Here is a 16,742-nt window from a genome sequence, read left to right as displayed (position 1 = left end):
GCTGGTTAAGGTCCCCTGGTGAGGAGCGTATCACACGCTAGGCGACGCAGCGTGTGCAGTCCAATTATAAGAGTTTTATTGTGGTTTAACTTGTTCCAGTTGAGACAGGAAGACAGCTGTGGGGATTGTGGGGTTTTATTTTGGGATTTGTGTGGGGTTGGGAGAAATGGGTTATTGTTCTGTGTATGCACATTTGTCTGTTCATTTGCACTGTGTTTTTAGTTTGGTGACGTCACATTCAGATTGATGCATAAGGACACAAAGTTTTGATGGTGAGGAGATAGTGGTGTGGTTTTGGATTTGGAGAATAGGTGACCCAGAGGCGGTGTGTGGAAGACACATGCGCAAGATTGTGGGGGTGTGCCGGAGAAGGCAATGGTTTGGTGAAGATTGGCTGCACGTGGAGTGCACTGGCTAAGGTGCGGAGCCAAGAAGGCTCACAGAAGTTGAAAAATGTTCAATTATCTTCTAACTTTTGCTCCCTGAACAGCAGACTATCGAAATTTTCGAATTGAATAGAGGTAAAATGTATCACACAATACAGAAATGACTCTCCTTCACCTGTTGTGTAGCACACAGCTTCCATGCCGAAATAAGTCAGTAAAACTTAGTGTGCAAAGATTCAAAAGTACTGAAGGTAAATGAAAAAAGACCATGGCTGCTCATAGGGGGCTTCTCCAGAAGCGTGCAGCAATCGCTAAGGACACACATACACAGCACTTACACGGGAATAGCTTTAAAAGCACATGGCTACAGTTGAACTGTGTGCACGAAGGAAAGGGAAGATGCGAGGGGTCAGCTGATGCTGAACCAGCGCGAGCAGAGGGAAGAGGGGACTCACCCTTCTGAACCTCCGGGAGTGTAATATTTGATGACACAGGGGCAGAGAAAGGCAGATGAGGATAAGTAGGCACAAAATAAATTATTAAAGTATGCAATGGGAGGGGCAGTTAAAAACAGCCCCAACACACACGCACAAGAATAACAATAGTAGTGTCAACAATCACCACAATATGCACCGCCCATGTGGGGAGGATACATGGGGCAGGATGGGATCATTTCAGCAGACACCACAAGCACCAACGCAGGTACTGTTACCACTACATGTACAGACACAACAAATGGCAGCACCACTACCCCAGGACTGACTAGAATAACAACACAGGGGCACTGCCTAGCAGCCAGCACCCATACAGAACACTGACACAATAGCAATGGTACCGGTTACATGACTGGGAAGGGTCTTCCTGATGGGGAACAAACTTTTCAAAGGACATACATTGACATCATACCGCTAATAGGACAGCCCAACACAAACTTGATTTGACTCACTCTGCCACACACACTCATGCTCCACCTCCCCGACAGAGGGGGCGAGACGCCCGCCGACACAAACACTCACGCACACTTAATAATGCAGAGGACAATTGCATAGGGGTGGTGATAGGTATCAAAACATTTTCTTTTCTGGGTGACAGTGGGGCGACTAGGCCATGCATTAGGGAAGAGAGATTTGTCACATCATGAGCAATGTGGATATAACCACCTTATTAACAGAGAAATCCATAACTTGTTAAACACCAGACATACACATGTTGAAAGTAAAGTAAGGAAAGTAAGGAAGATTGTTTAAGCATAATGGGGGTGCACGGTACAGAGGGGGGTGCATAATGATAGCGCATCACAAGAGAGTACATTTAGCTACATTTTGAGCACATATCTTTCAGTGAGGAGACTGGGCTCATGAATACACGATTAACACAGAACAATTAAATGAGACACACAAGGTGGAAGAAGGTGCACTTGAGGGGGGAGGCCTACATTTCATTGACAGTTCACCACAGGAGGAGAGAAATAGGGGTAAAGGGTGGATGATCCATGTTCCCAACAGAATTAATTTGGCGACAAAATGACAGTGCAAGTGGTAATGCCACTAGCGCTTTTGAAAATAGCACTGGCACAAATGCATTAGCCAACACACATAGGGAAAGAGGTCATTGCTGCACGAACTGGAGAATGATGGTTGTATTAAAATTTGAGAGCAGATATTGGGGGGAGAAATATATTGTTTAAATGTAACAGTAATTACAGTAGTGGAGTAATAAAATACTAGACCAAATGAGTAATTAACAGAGTAGGTAGGGTTTAAAAAGTGGACATGGGGTGGGATAGAGAGAATGGGAGTAAATTGTGAGGGTTGGGTTTGAAAAAAAAGAGGAAATAAATAAATTAATACAAAGAGGGGGGAGAGACAGGTAGCGAATAATTGGTAGCGGATTTCATTAGTACCAGCTTAAAGTGCCTGCAGTTCACTGCGAGGCACGCCCTGAGAAGTGAGAGAGGAGCCATAGAAAAAAAAAGATTTAAAAACCCTGCGATTATCTTAACTAAGTAACATGGTGCACTTACTTTAGAAACACAGCCACCCTATATGACAAATTTACCACCCTGATGTTTCCCTATTCAGCTTGTCAGTGCCTGATGCCCCACAGGACAAAGGCACGCACTATAAATAGCTTACAACAAAAGCACAGTAAATATAAAGATCCAAAGGCCCATTTGTACACTAGCACCCAAATTGCATATATATGATCCAAGTGTGTAATGAGTATCTTCACATAAATTAAGTGCCTACCCATTTTCTGGGTACATTCCGAATTGTGTAATAATTTACAGTCAGACCGCCATTGAACACCACCAGGTGGTGACAGGATGGTGCATAGGTGTACCATTGGCTCCTCCCACTAGGACACTGAATAGTGTGAGAGTAGTGCAGAGAGGTTAGGTCAAGAAATTGAAGAATATGTAAATTCTCAGGTCTCTAGCGCTTCCATTTCATTTCTCGCCAGATACAAAGGACCCAGGGCAGGCCTGAAGACAACGGACAACCAACACCCAATGTCTATGGACTACAGTGGGACATTTTCCCCTCCTGACAGACTTTGTTAGAAGTGTAAGGCGTCAAGCCCTACAAAGCGGTGGCCACCCTGGCAACGAGGGAGCAACGATCAACAGGGCCAACGCAAGAGATTTTCATGAACTGCAAAATAGCACGAACACTCCCGAGTTAGGGAAACATGGCCATCCTATGGTCCAACGCACACTAGCAACTAGAATAGGGACCGACACACGCATTTCCAAAGTTTAATTGAGTTTCATATTACATTTTGTGCACCTACAGCTGTAACACTGTTTTGTTTCTTCTCTTTTCCCCGCACATGCAGGTTGTTGCGTATGTATGCTGTTAGAAATGTGTAGGAAATTTCCTTAATGTTATCTTCCATTAGAAACTGTGAGGCCTACTGATTAAAACATTGTGTAGCATTCCCCACTCAATTGCCCAACCTATCAAGAACCTCAGACCCCTTAGAGCATGTTTCCCTGAAGTATTGAGAAATTTTGAAAAGGCGAAATGTCCAGGGGGAGGTTTGATTTTTGCCCTTAGTGATTGTTTAGTTCGCGGAGCTTGAGGTTACTAACAAGTACTAACGTATTAACGCCTTTCTTGCGATTTTCAGGCGGGCAACTTTATCATCTCATCAGCTGCAAGGACCCATCAGCGTAAGTGGTTATGGGCACGCAAATAAGGACTTTTACCTTCACGATGGGACTATTAATGATGAACGAAATTATGGGGGTGGTACTTTGAAAATTATATGTAATAGTGAGCATTACCGCTGTATCCCCTGCTAACATTCCCTAACCTAAGCAGGAAGAGTTACGGCATCAGTGGGTGAGGAAAAGCTGCTGCTAAAGTAAGGAGAGTTAAAGGCAGACACAAAGGGAGTAAAACATACACATAACACACATATCAGAAGTGACCAACAACATGCACACATGTACAAAATTGGTAGGGACACCACTGGAGAGAGCTGTCCTGACTGTTCTTTGACATATGCTGGAAGAGAATTGATTACAACAGAAATTACTACAGCAGAGCACGACGCCCATGTATGACAAGGTGCGAAGAAGATTGCAAGGGAAGACAGCAACATTGAGATTGAAAATAAATAAATAAATAAATAAATAAATAAATAATAAAAGAAGAAAGAAAAACAAAAAGAGAGAAGAAAAAATAAAATAAAAGAGACAAAAATATGATAAGTGCCTAACGGAGTGAGAGAAAGGAGCAAAGATGGTCACTGAAGAAGGACGTATAATGTTAAGGTACCAACGTTATGTTACCAGCACAACAGTGACAAGAAGTGGACAATCATTCTGGATGCGAGAAGGTTGAGAGAAGTTGCGAGATGAGAGCAGGAACATCACTGCTTATGGACTACTGTTGAGCACATGCATCGAAAGATCAAGAGAAACTACCACTGAATTGGGGAGGAGAGTGTTCATTGGTGCGCATCAGCATGCCCTTGTTGGTGATGACCAAGCAAGATGTGAAGAGTGACACATTAACAAAGATGGAAAACAACGGAAGAAGAGAAACAAACAGAGGAGTAAAAAGAGGGGGGAATTACTTCTCGAGCGAGACAGAAGAATGATTGGGTGAAGTACCAGCATACCAAAGAATGATCAGCAAAAAACGCATCTGAAAAGAGAAAGCAAAGAACTAGCTAGTGCTTGCATGGTAATGGATGACATCATGACTGCCTGGTTGATTGAAGGTGATAACGGAAGGACGAGTACCGAGCACAGCACCATTGTGCAAGATAGAGATACATTGCAAGAGAACAACAGAAGAAGACATCGGAATTCAAATAAGAGACATGGTGAAAGGAAGAGCCGGACTAAGATAGCGGTGTGCAACATGGTTCCAGCAGTAATAAAGGTGGCCACTCCCTGTGATCAGAGGAAGTACGAAGGGAAGTGAGTGTGGTGGAACACAGAAGCAGAACACTCCTATATGTACTGTTCATCAACAACAATGCAGAAAATTATGGACACTTCAAGGAATTGACAAAGATATGCAGAGCGGAAGGAGGTGATTGTTGCTTGGTGGTGTGGTCGACAAAGTCGACCAGAGGGGGGACTGAAGAGGGAAAATCGAGACCAAACCCATGCCCCCTGACCCCAAGCGCATATATAGAAGAACAGCAGGAAGAACAAGGAGCGCACTTATCATTTGAACCAGGCCCCAGCGCACCCATGGGTGACAAATATGCTGAAACACACCCACTTCACCAACAGTGCAACTTCCATGCTACATTAGAATCAATGCTGCAATATCAGAATCTACAAACACAAAAATCCCTGTTTAAAGGCTTGCAAATGCCTATATGAATTAACATGGTCTAAATGCACAGTGTAAAGCCATGTTTCAGGAAAATTACAGCCAAGTTCATTTCACTCACTGAACACTGGCTGCGGGAGCCTTCATCAATGTTCCTCGCAAAACATCCGACCTGCCAAGGCCGCAAATTCAAGATAAAATTGCTTTCTGCAGACAAACATTCCTCGCAAAAACCCCCGAACTGCCAAGGCCGCACATTCAAGATAAGACTGCCACAAATGCGAATAAATCACGGCAACCCAGTGTGCTTTTTTTTTCTTTCTGGGAAAGAAAGACATTTTCTCAAGGACTCGCACAACATATAAAACATAACTTGTAACAAGAATGGCGCAGCCCAGCCAATCTGCGCCCAGAGCCCAGGTGCGAACTGCTTGTTCAGCTAAAAAGTTATGGGAACAAAGTCATAATGTAACAGGATAGAATTAGGTAATGGGGGCTGGCACAGCTAAATCAACCCACTGACGCAGGAAGGCTAACACCCAATTGTCAGGCTCACTATAAGGGCTACATAGGTAACCTACCACTTAGCAGCCAATAGCAGGAGGAGATAGGTTTCTGGGAGCTGATCGAATTCTGTGAGGTCAGCCTGCAGTGTGATTACAAAGCTTGCTTGCAAGCCAGCCCCGGGGAAGACGGCGCCTGAACTCGCGGTGTGCACGATGCTTTGTTTGTTTTTTTTTCTTTTCTTTGCCTAGAAATAAATGCAGTTTGAAACATGCTGCTGCCTGCTTGGGACTCTGTTGCATTTCTGGGGGCCATATGGGAGGTGTTGGGGCCTCCCATAGCTCGTGAGGGTATGGCTGCTGGCCCCCCACTGCCCTGGGGGGGGGTCCAGCTTCTCCCCAACACACTAGAGCTTGCACCTGCTCATTGCGGTTGATGGATGCACTGACTATCACCACTTCATATTTAAAGCGTGTTTGAGACAATAAGTGCAAGGATTCAAAAAATGGTGCCAGGGCTGAGGCCCTGGCAACCCCCGCCCACAAATTAAGCACTGTTGATGACTGACTCCCCCTCCGCACAAAAGTGTGCATCTCGTTTATGAACAGGAATGTACATTTAATTTGCCGGGAAACGCTGCTTCCCGCTCAGGAGATGTGCAATGGCCCTAATGCGTTCACAAAGGGGGAAAGTATGTTTATGTGTGTGTGCAAACAAGCTTTATTCAGCAGTATTAACCATAAAAGCATTACATTACTTGGGAGGATCGCTCAGTGGCAACACGCTCGTAAGACGATGCAGAGCAACACAGGTTCAATCCCCAGGTCTGTGCTTATAAACCTCTGGGTATTAAGCACGTTATAAATAACCAATTACAATAAAATTACTACATTATCAACTTTAAAATTTCAAAATAATAAAAAAGAGTTTGTATACATTTTAAGCTAATACAATAAGAATGCACATCGTAGTGCAGCTAAACGCAAGAGAAAATCTAAAGTATTCTCGCTATTTCAAAAACAGGCTTACGTATGTGACTGGTTAGATTTTTTTTTACAGTACTAACTTCACTCTTCTTAACCACGCCCTTTGAAGAAATGTTGCAATAAAAAAGACTGCATTCACATCATTAGTACTTTTATAGAGTGTCAGTGCTGCTTCAACTTGTCCAACACCTTTTAGCCTTTGTAATGGAACAACATAACATTTTCTAATATCCTTGTACTCAGGACAAAAAAAAATCTAAAAATGTTTTACTGTTTCCTCCGGGTTACCACAGACTTAAAGGATAGTTCCGGGACTTTTTTTTATTTTCCCTACCGTTCGGCCATGTGTTTTTAAGCATAAATCGGTAGATCGTAGAAAACTTTCCTATGGACCTTACCCGACTTTTCGTCCATTAACGCACTCGAAATCAGCCGCCATTTTGTGATAATCCTATCATTTCCCCCCATCGACCTGGCTCACCTGCGTTTGCGGCACTAAATCAAATCCCCCGCCCCTGAGCCTGACATCAGCAGACGCGTACCGCCCATTTCCCAACGCCAAAGCACGTTTCGTGTCAACAATCGCTGCGCCTCAGCTAATGAAGTGTCGCCATGGAAATGGCAGGACGCCTCTTTCCTCAATAAGTATAAACACACCATTTCACAACACACAGCAGCAGATTTTCGATTCCATTACTCTCTCTGTGTTACTTTGAGTATTCTGTGACTCGTTTCTGTGCTCTGGTCAGCTACCTTCGCCGCTTCTAGGCCTTGTGAACACCTGTACCATCTCTGTAAATTATTTTACTTTCTTTACCACACAATGGCTACAATAATGCCGTATATGTACGAGCCCGAGTACACCGAGGAGGAACTACTGGAAAGGCAAGCACGCGAAAACGATGGGGATTCGGACGGCAGTTGGGAGGACCAGTCAACGGATGAAGAGCCTGGACCATGTCGCATGGACGGCGTCTCCACCTGGTGCACGTGCAATCGGTGCGAGATAATGCCAACTGAGGAGGAGAACTGCTGCTGCCGTGAAAATTCCGGGTGCTTGGCCTACATTTCGGAAGGCGAGCCAAGTCCGCAATGCATCACCGAGCTGCCAGAGTTCAGGGAAGCCTGCCTCTCACGGACCGTGTTGAGGATGATGATGGTGCTTATGCACGAACTTCGCGGCACTGTTCGTCCGCGTAATCCGAGTAACGAGTAAGTATACTCTGGTTGTGATGTCAGTGATGCCACTACTATTTCATGGTCGTCTCCCACATATAAAATTACATCTACATATCATTCGAACGCATGTAAATTGGTTCCATATTGTGCATTTTCTAGATAGAATTTTTTTCAAAGCAGAATGACATTTTTTACCTGAATCGACATTGATAAGAAAGTTTTGTCATTTTAATACAGTTTGCATCTTTCTTTTTCACAGGTTGTACAGGTTGGTGGCCTATCGTTGCTTTACTTGGTGGCTTCACGGGAGGCTCGGACACCGCGTTCGGAGAGTAATACCTGCCTGTGCGGTACTTGCCATTAGACAACATTTCCCCAGCGACAGTGGACAATACCGCGGATTTTCCCTGGATGTGCTGCAACCGGAACTTTACAATGTGTAATGTTTATTATTTATGTTCAATTGAAATTAAGATCTAAAATAAAACCCAACATATATTTTAACAATGGTTGTTTTGATTTTTTAAATGAATCTAGTGTGTCTCCATTGAATAGTCTTCCTGTGCCTTGTCTTGTCACACCACATGTCTCCGGCCAGCATCCTCCCTCACGCTGGCCTGCCACCTTCAATCCACATAACCGTTGAACCCATATGCACGACCACCGCCCCAATCCACCCCACCTCCCTATCAAAGGCAGTTCGCACCGGGGTACTTGCGCTGGCAAGTGGAGCTGTCAGGGAGCGATAAAGGCCAAGAGGTGCCAAAGACCATGTACACTTCAAAGTGGTCTATAGAGCATGGGTTGTTGTTCCCATGTCTACCTCCAGACCCCGTGTCTCCTGCCAAGCATCCCCCCTCACGCTGGACGCCCCCCTGCAATCCACATAAGTGTGTCTCCATTCACGAGTATTCCTGTGTCTTGTCTGCACGACCACCGCCCCAATCCACCCCACCGCCCTATCAAAGGCAGTTCGCACCGGGGTACGTGCGCTGGCAAGTGGAGCTGTCAGGGAGCGATAAAGGCCAAGAGGTGCCAAAGACCATGTACACTTCAAAGTGGTCTATAGAGCATGGGTTGTTGTTCCCATGTCTACCTCCAGACCCCGTGTCTCCTGCCAAGCATCCCCCCTCACGCTGGACACCCCATGCAATCCACATAAGTGTGTTTCCATTCACGAGTATTCCTGTGTCTTGTCTGCACGACCACCGCCCCAATCCACCCCACCGCCCTATCAAAGGCAGTTCGCACTGGGGTACTTGCGCTGGCAAGTGGAGCTGTCAGGGAGCGATAAAGGCCAAGAGGTGCCAAAGACCATGTACACTTCAAAGTGGTCTATAGAGCATGGGTTGTTGTTCCCATGTCTACCGCCAGACCCCGTGTCTCCTGCCAAGCATCCCCCCTCACGCTGGACGCCCCCCTGCAATCCATATAAGTGTGTCTCCATTCACGAGTATTCCTGTGTCTTGTCTGCACGACCACCGCCCCAATCCACCCCACCGCCCTATCAAAGTCAGTTCGCACCGGGGTACTTGCGCTGGCAAGTGGAGCTGTCAGGGAGCGATAAAGGCCAAGAGGTGCCAAAGACCATGTACACTTCAAAGTGGTCTATAGAGCATGGGTTGTTGTTCCCATGTCTACCTCCAGACCCCGTGTCTCCTGCCAAGCATCCCCCCTCACACTGGACGCCCCCTGCAATCCACATAAGTGTGTTTCCATTCACGAGTATTCCTGTGTCTTGTCTGCACGACCACCGCCCCAATCCACCCCACCGCCCTATCAAAGGCAGTTCGCACTGGGGTACTTGCGCTGGCAAGTGGAGCTGTCAGGGAGCGATAAAGGCCAAGAGGTGCCAAAGACCATGTACACTTCAAAGTGGTCTATAGAGCATGGGTTGTTGTTCCCATGTCTACCTCCAGACCCCGTGTCTCCTGCCAAGCATCCCCCCTCACGCTGGACGCCCCCCTGCAAACCGCATAATGCCACGACATATTCACGTCATTCATTCACAAACACACCCCTGTTTCGAATTCTTTATAACCCACTTCATATTTCTAATGAGAACTTCTTTGCGCTTTGCTAGTCAACCCGTGAAGGTACTGGTTATCTGCTCTTCGTCTCTGTAAACTTCCGTGACCACTTCGAGCAAACTCATCAGTTTGCAACCTGTGAACTGCTCCCTGTTCTACGACAAGAAACTACTCTGATCCCTGCATCTAACTGTTTGTTCGTCAAGGTAAGGCCATGTACCATAATCATTTTGCGTCCAATTTTTTAATTTATATCTATTTGCTAGTAGTCATCAAATTGCATCCATGTTTTCTTTTTGTTCAAGACAGTACATGCAAGGAACTAGTCACATGTTCTGAGTTTAGTCAAATTATTTTTCTATTTTTTTAAAGTTATTCAAATACTTATCCGCATGTGAATAACGTGTATAGTTCCAAGAACCAAAACGAACCTTGCATTGAACCTTTTATGTGTCATTTAATTTTTTAACACATTGGTATTCATAGAGAATTGTTGATCTTTACTTTTCAGAACTTTCCACAATGCCTGCCTGTTCCATTGGCGGTTGCCCTTCGAAGACCCATAAAAAATCTGAAGGTACTATAATGCATGTTTTCCCTAAGACAACAGATCAGATAAGAGAATGGGTCCGATATTGCGGATATCCACCGTCTGAGCTTGAAAGTAGAGTCCTAGAAGTCTTTGCGGACAAGAGGGGTGATCGATACCGCATCTGCAGCAGGCACTTTAGCTCAGACATGTACTCCACATCATTGCTAATAAAGAAGAACACACCGCGAGTGAAGCGAAAATTGCTCTCAACCGCTATTCCCACTCTATCCGTCCACATCCCTCCACTGGTGAGTCAAGTTTACGGATTTAGCTCTCGGCCTTGCGGTAGTGTGTAGCATTAGCTAACAATAATTTCCCCATTTATGTATCCACTCAATATGAAGGCGGAAGATGCTCCATCCGTGTCATTATTGTAGTCATCAGCCACTTCAAGCCCCTATCGGGTAATCTTACTTAGCTATTCTGCCACTGACTTGTTTTAGGCATGTAAATCAATAGTTTTAATTTATCGTGTAATTATTTTACCTAATGGTACACCCTAGTACTCGTCCTCTAGTCTCTGTTTTCAGTTATAATTATTGTTATCCAAAATAATGCAAGTACTGTCTTTCAGGGAGATGCTGAGGAGTCCAACACATTGACGACAACCGTTGATGTCACTCAGATGCTCGAGGTACGTTTCCGGACAGTTCCATCGATGGAGATCATCAGATATTGTATTCTTGTAGCGTGATTGTTACACACAATGTTTCTTTCGTTTTTAGCCATTGATATGTCCTTCTGTCATCGCCCTCCTATGTGTCTTCTTTTTTCAATATTGTGTTCATTACTAATGAAAGTCCTATGTTTCAGGGAGTCGATGGAGCATTAGTCCAAGAAGAAGGGGGAGCATGCAGTTACGGGTCGGCGCAATGTTCTACAAGAACATCACCCCTAGTAGTTGATGCAGATCTCTGGGTGGTGACACTTCCAACGATCGAGCAAATCGAATCATATTTAGATATCCATTACTTATTTTAGACAACTGATCATTTGTGCAGGTCTATTTAGATGAGCCGTTGACGCCTGCACAAAGTTTATGTTCTTTTTAACAAAATAGAAAACCATACTAATGCAATTACTGTGTTTCAGGGAGTTGCTGAAGCGTCATCTTCAATAATATCATCAATGGAAGTCTATGCGGAGCCCGAGGTATGGATCTTGACAGTTCCATCTAACTAGATCAACAATGCGTGAATAATTGTCATTTGAATGTTCTACACAATACGTTCATTCGTGTTTTGCTATTGAGATGTACGTGGGTATTGGTCCCCAAGTACATTTTGTGTTTTCAATATTATTATACAAAATAATGAAAGTTCTATGTTTCAGGGAGTCGATGGAGCGTCAGTGCGTGATGGATGTGCTTATCATGAAAATATAGTCGTTGCAGCGCAAGAGGAAGTGGAGACATGCACACACGAGTCGGAGCAACAGCGTCCTGATGTTGAAGTTCGAGACAAGCAAGTTTCAAAGAAAAGAAAGCAAAAGAAGGTTAGTGTCCTGGTCACTATATTCTGTTGTTTTTCACTGTTAATAGTTCAATACTGTAAGTTGTGTTTAAACTGAACATCCCTTTTCCAATCTGTCCTCTAGTTGCAAGTGGGTGTACGAACTAGATCTACACAGACAGTGAAGAGAACGAGAGATGTTGCTTGTCAAACCTTTTGGCAGGGACTTGAGACTGGTGATGCATCGTGCCAATGGGAAGAATATGAAGTGATTGACAACGGAGCTATACCACCACCAGCCATTGATAGTGAATGTCCTCCTGGTAGTTCGGATGCAGTCGGAGATCAATTCACAGAATCCACACCCGCAAAAACTAAGACCGCGAGAAAGTTGAAGAAATTGTTTCATTCACCCATCGCCGGAGGAGGAACAGATGTTGCAATGGAAGAGAATGAAGTGGACGACAATGAAACACCATCAATATCACTGAACATAGCGGAAGACGATATCAGAGATTCTACCTTTCATGTGAGTGACATGTCCTCAACGTTACAGGCCGAACCAGCTGGGATGCAGAGTGACAGTATAAGGAAAGAGACCAAATTCATTGTATTCGATAGTTGTTTGATTGATATTATTATTAGGATGAAATGTGGGCATCCGGTTGGTGGGGAAGTATGTGGGGAGCCATTGATTAATGTGACTCGTGCAATTCGAGGCACTAACCTTAAAATACAGGCCACCTGTACAAAATATCATCCTTTCTCATGGTCTGCACAACCCATGCTGGGGCAACTGCCAGCAGGCAATCTACTTTGTGCAGCGGCCGCACTTTTTAGTGGTTCAAGTTTTAAAAAGTTAGAGTATTTCTTTCAGTTTAGGGGAATCCATTTCATTGCGAAAACTCAGTTCTACAAATACCAAATCGATTATCTATTTCCAGCCATTAGGGAAGCTTAGAGAATGGAAAAAATGTCTATTGATAGTACATTCGCGGGCAAACGGTTCAGGCTAGCCGGTGATGGACAGTGCGACACCCCAGGATTTTCAGCCAAGTACTGCACCTACCACTTTCAGGACATGGAAAGTAAGAAAATTGTGAGTTCGGTGGTCGTGCAGGTGTCACAAAGTACATCCTCAGTTGCCATGGAGAAAGTTGGCTTTGTAGCATCATTGCAAGAACTACAATCGCGGGGAATGGTGATCGACCTGATAGCCACGGACAGACACGTTTCAATTGCCAAGACAATGAGAGAAGAGTACAAAAATATAAATCACCAATTTGACGTATGGCATCTTGCAAAAACAATCAATAAAAAAATGTCGGCTGCAGGTAAAAAATAAGATATGCTAGGTATTTCACAGTGGTCCAAGTCAATCAGCAACCATCTTTGGTGGAGCTCAAAAACATGTGGAGGGTCGTTGGAAATTCTACTGGAAAAATGGCGGTCAGTAATGCTACACTGTAGCAACGTTCACCGCTGGACTACAAACCAACATTTCCACAATTGTGAACATGGCCATTTGTCAACAGAGGAGGCACGGAAGAAGAAGTGGTTGATTCCTTCATCACCCACTCACAAAGCCATTGAAAAGATTGTATTTGATAAAACTATAACAAGAGATTTGAGGGGACTCACGGAGTTCTGCCACACAGGAGATTTGGAGGTGTTCCACAATATGTGCCTAAAGTACAGGCCAAAACAATTGCATTTTGGCATGGAGGGCATGATAAATCGGACTCTTCTAGCGGTCTTGGCACATAACCATAATGTTGGCCGTCAACAAAGTAGGACGACCGGAACTTTAGGGACGCTTCGTTACAATAAGGCCTTCACTAAAAGAAGTAAACAATGGGTGATCAAACCAGTGTTTCAGGATATGCAATATGTGTTTATTGAGACACTTATTGTTGATGTCCTAGATAGGCACATACATGGAGTTGTAAACAAACCTGTGCAGGGGACAACTGCATTGCTACCCAACATTGCCTCTGTTCCATGTCCACCTAAAGCAGAGCTCATTGAGAAATACACATCACGGTTTAAATGATTGTAATTTGATTGTCTGTTCTCTCGAGTCTCCTCATGTTGCAGGCCCATTGAATATGTGTATCTATGTAATGTGTAAATAAAAGTGATTGCTCAGTGTACATGCAATGTGTCTCTCCACCGTTGCCCCTCCCTTCACCGTGCAGTTGTGCGAACCACCCGGGTGTCACCTGTGACTTTGCTCTGGAGTGTCCTCATGTCGCAGGCCCATTGAATATGTGTAGCTATGTATTGTGTAAATAAAAGTGATTGCTCAGTGTACATGCAATGTTTCTATCCAACCTTGTTCATTTGTTTCATCTTGAGAAGAACCATCTCCTTTTACGGAAGCACCTCAAAACCTTCCTCTTTGCTTCTGCTTTCTCTCTCCCTCTCCCCTGCTACAACTGGTCCACTGTCTGCGACCTCGGTCCTGGGCCCTTCCACTCTCCACCTGAACTGCCTCCCTGTCAACCCCTGCACTGGGGGACTGTCTCAGTATCCTACAGCCCCCCCTTTCCAGCACTTGTTCTGCACTTACCTTGCACTCGCCACCAGCTGGCCCTATGTATTTATTATTTTATGCTACTTACCTTGTACTCCAATTCCCCCTCCCCTTCCCTTTGCACTTTTACCTTCCCCCTACCCCTGCACTTGTGCGATCTGAATGACAACTGGCCTAGTAGGATCGTTGTCTGTCTTCTCCTTGTTCCCCCCCGCCCTGCCTCGCCACGCCTTGAAACACTTGTGTATAGGCGCGTTGCAAATGCCATATTATATCATATCAGTGACAAAGTGGTCCACTGGCGCTCAGGCGGCTCTGAAAAAGGCGGAGGAGAGGGGGTGGGTTACTGGAAATGACGTATAATACCCAGTTGCACTGTCCTAGCTATGAAATAATTTCCCGACCTAATATATAAAATGAATAATTTTAATAAAGATCTGATGGTGAGACTAATTTCATTTTTTATGTTTTTAAAACAGGTACATCCTTCATTATTGTATGTGTCACGAGTACCAGACACCGGCGGATGGCTTTTACAACCGCCAGTCGCTTCTCCGCGTGAACAACGTTACCACCCTGACCATTTTATGGGACGATCGCCAAGTACAAGTATGCCCTTACGCGGTACTAATGGCTAGATGCAACATAAATACCGTTGTGGTGGCCTAGTGCCTCGTTGTTGGAACAGCCATGCGATTATCAGTGCGACCGAAGAGCTTATTTTATCGTAAACCAACACCCTGTGTACTGCACACGAACATCGCTTGCCTCAAGACGAACTATTTTGGATCGAGAGCAAAGAAAAATGCAAATCGCTGAATATTCGATGTCAAATAAATGTACTTTACCAAATTTACAATCTTGCGGTTTGATTTAAAAGTACAGTTTCATATTCCGAATTGTGGCGCGCTGTGTTGTGAGCTGATCTGTGTTGGTTTCCGGGTTCTGTGTGGAGTCGCGTAGAAGACGCCTGGGCGCGTTTGCCTACGCAGCACAGTCACGTCACTGATAGAGGCGGGGAATATGAATGTTTTGATAAAGTCTGTTTCAGGGGCGGGGGATATGATTTAGTGCCGCAAACGCAGGTGAGCCAGGTCGATGGGGGGAAATGATAGGATTATCACAAAATGGCGGCTGATTTCGAGTGCGTTAATGGACGAAAAGTCGGGTAAGGTCCATAGGAAACTTTTCTACGATCTACCGATTTATGCTTAAAAACACATGGCCGAACCGTAGGGACAATAAAAAAAAGTCCCGGAACTATCCTTTAACAATAAGAGTTCGGGGAACGTGTGCACCTGGCTGTAAAAGAGGCCTCATTTGGTGTATTTGTACGCAGCTGAAAGAACAGGGCTAGCACATACCCAAGTACCACACAATCTAAACACGGCTCAAAGCCCTCAGTTTGTTTCAACATTAAGTATGGTACACCGGTCTTCAGTTCAGCACATGCTCTGAACATATTCCCAATCATAAAATCATTACATTTTGTTTTAACCACCATTGTTGATGTATGCGACAATTCCACTGGATTAAACCAAAAGGTTGGTAAATTGAGATCCTCAGACCCATTGTGGATATTCTTAAACCATGGGAGTGTCTTTGCTCCGGGGACATTCTGCAGGCTAACAATAGCTTCCTTGCATTTAACGAATTCTGGTGTGCTCCACAATCTAGCCCAATATACTAATGCTTTGCTTGCCACAACTTCAGACATGGGCTTCAGACCGCGCTCCCATCGCAAGCTAGCCATCGGGGCACACTTGTGTTACATGAGCAACATCCTCAAAACATGGTTATCTGCCACACTAATTTGTGTACTGACTAGCTAGCCCCATAATTTGGCCCCATAAAGGGTCAGAGCCCATCCCTTGCCTTTGCATATACTATTGCCATGTGTACTCAAAAAGTGTTATATTCCACTGCTGTATTTTTCTTATGTAGTCACTGCCTTAGTGCAGTGGGTTGTCTATTTTAATGTTCCGTAAACCTAATCCCCAAAAAATCATATGACATACGTGCTCCAATAAACACACGTCTACTGATATCCTCAAATGGATTTTATTACTATTTTTGCAGCCAAACACCATCACCTTAATTTTTTTCTATATTGAGCTCCATTGACAATTCTTCAAATTCTTTAACAAAATGTTTTACATGATGTTTTAGGCCCATAGGAAGGTGGATAAAAGCACCGCATCATCATCATAAAAATGGGCTGGAAAAAAATGTGTTTCAAGTTTAGGGGGATCGTGACCACAGGCCAACAGCTCTTCAAT

Source organism: Ambystoma mexicanum, chromosome 4p, assembly GCF_040938575.1.
Source record: "Ambystoma mexicanum isolate Mex_15411 chromosome 4p, UKY_AmexF1_1, whole genome shotgun sequence".
NCBI classification, from domain to species: domain Eukaryota; kingdom Metazoa; phylum Chordata; class Amphibia; order Caudata; family Ambystomatidae; genus Ambystoma; species Ambystoma mexicanum.
This window is presented reverse-complemented; position numbering follows the sequence as displayed.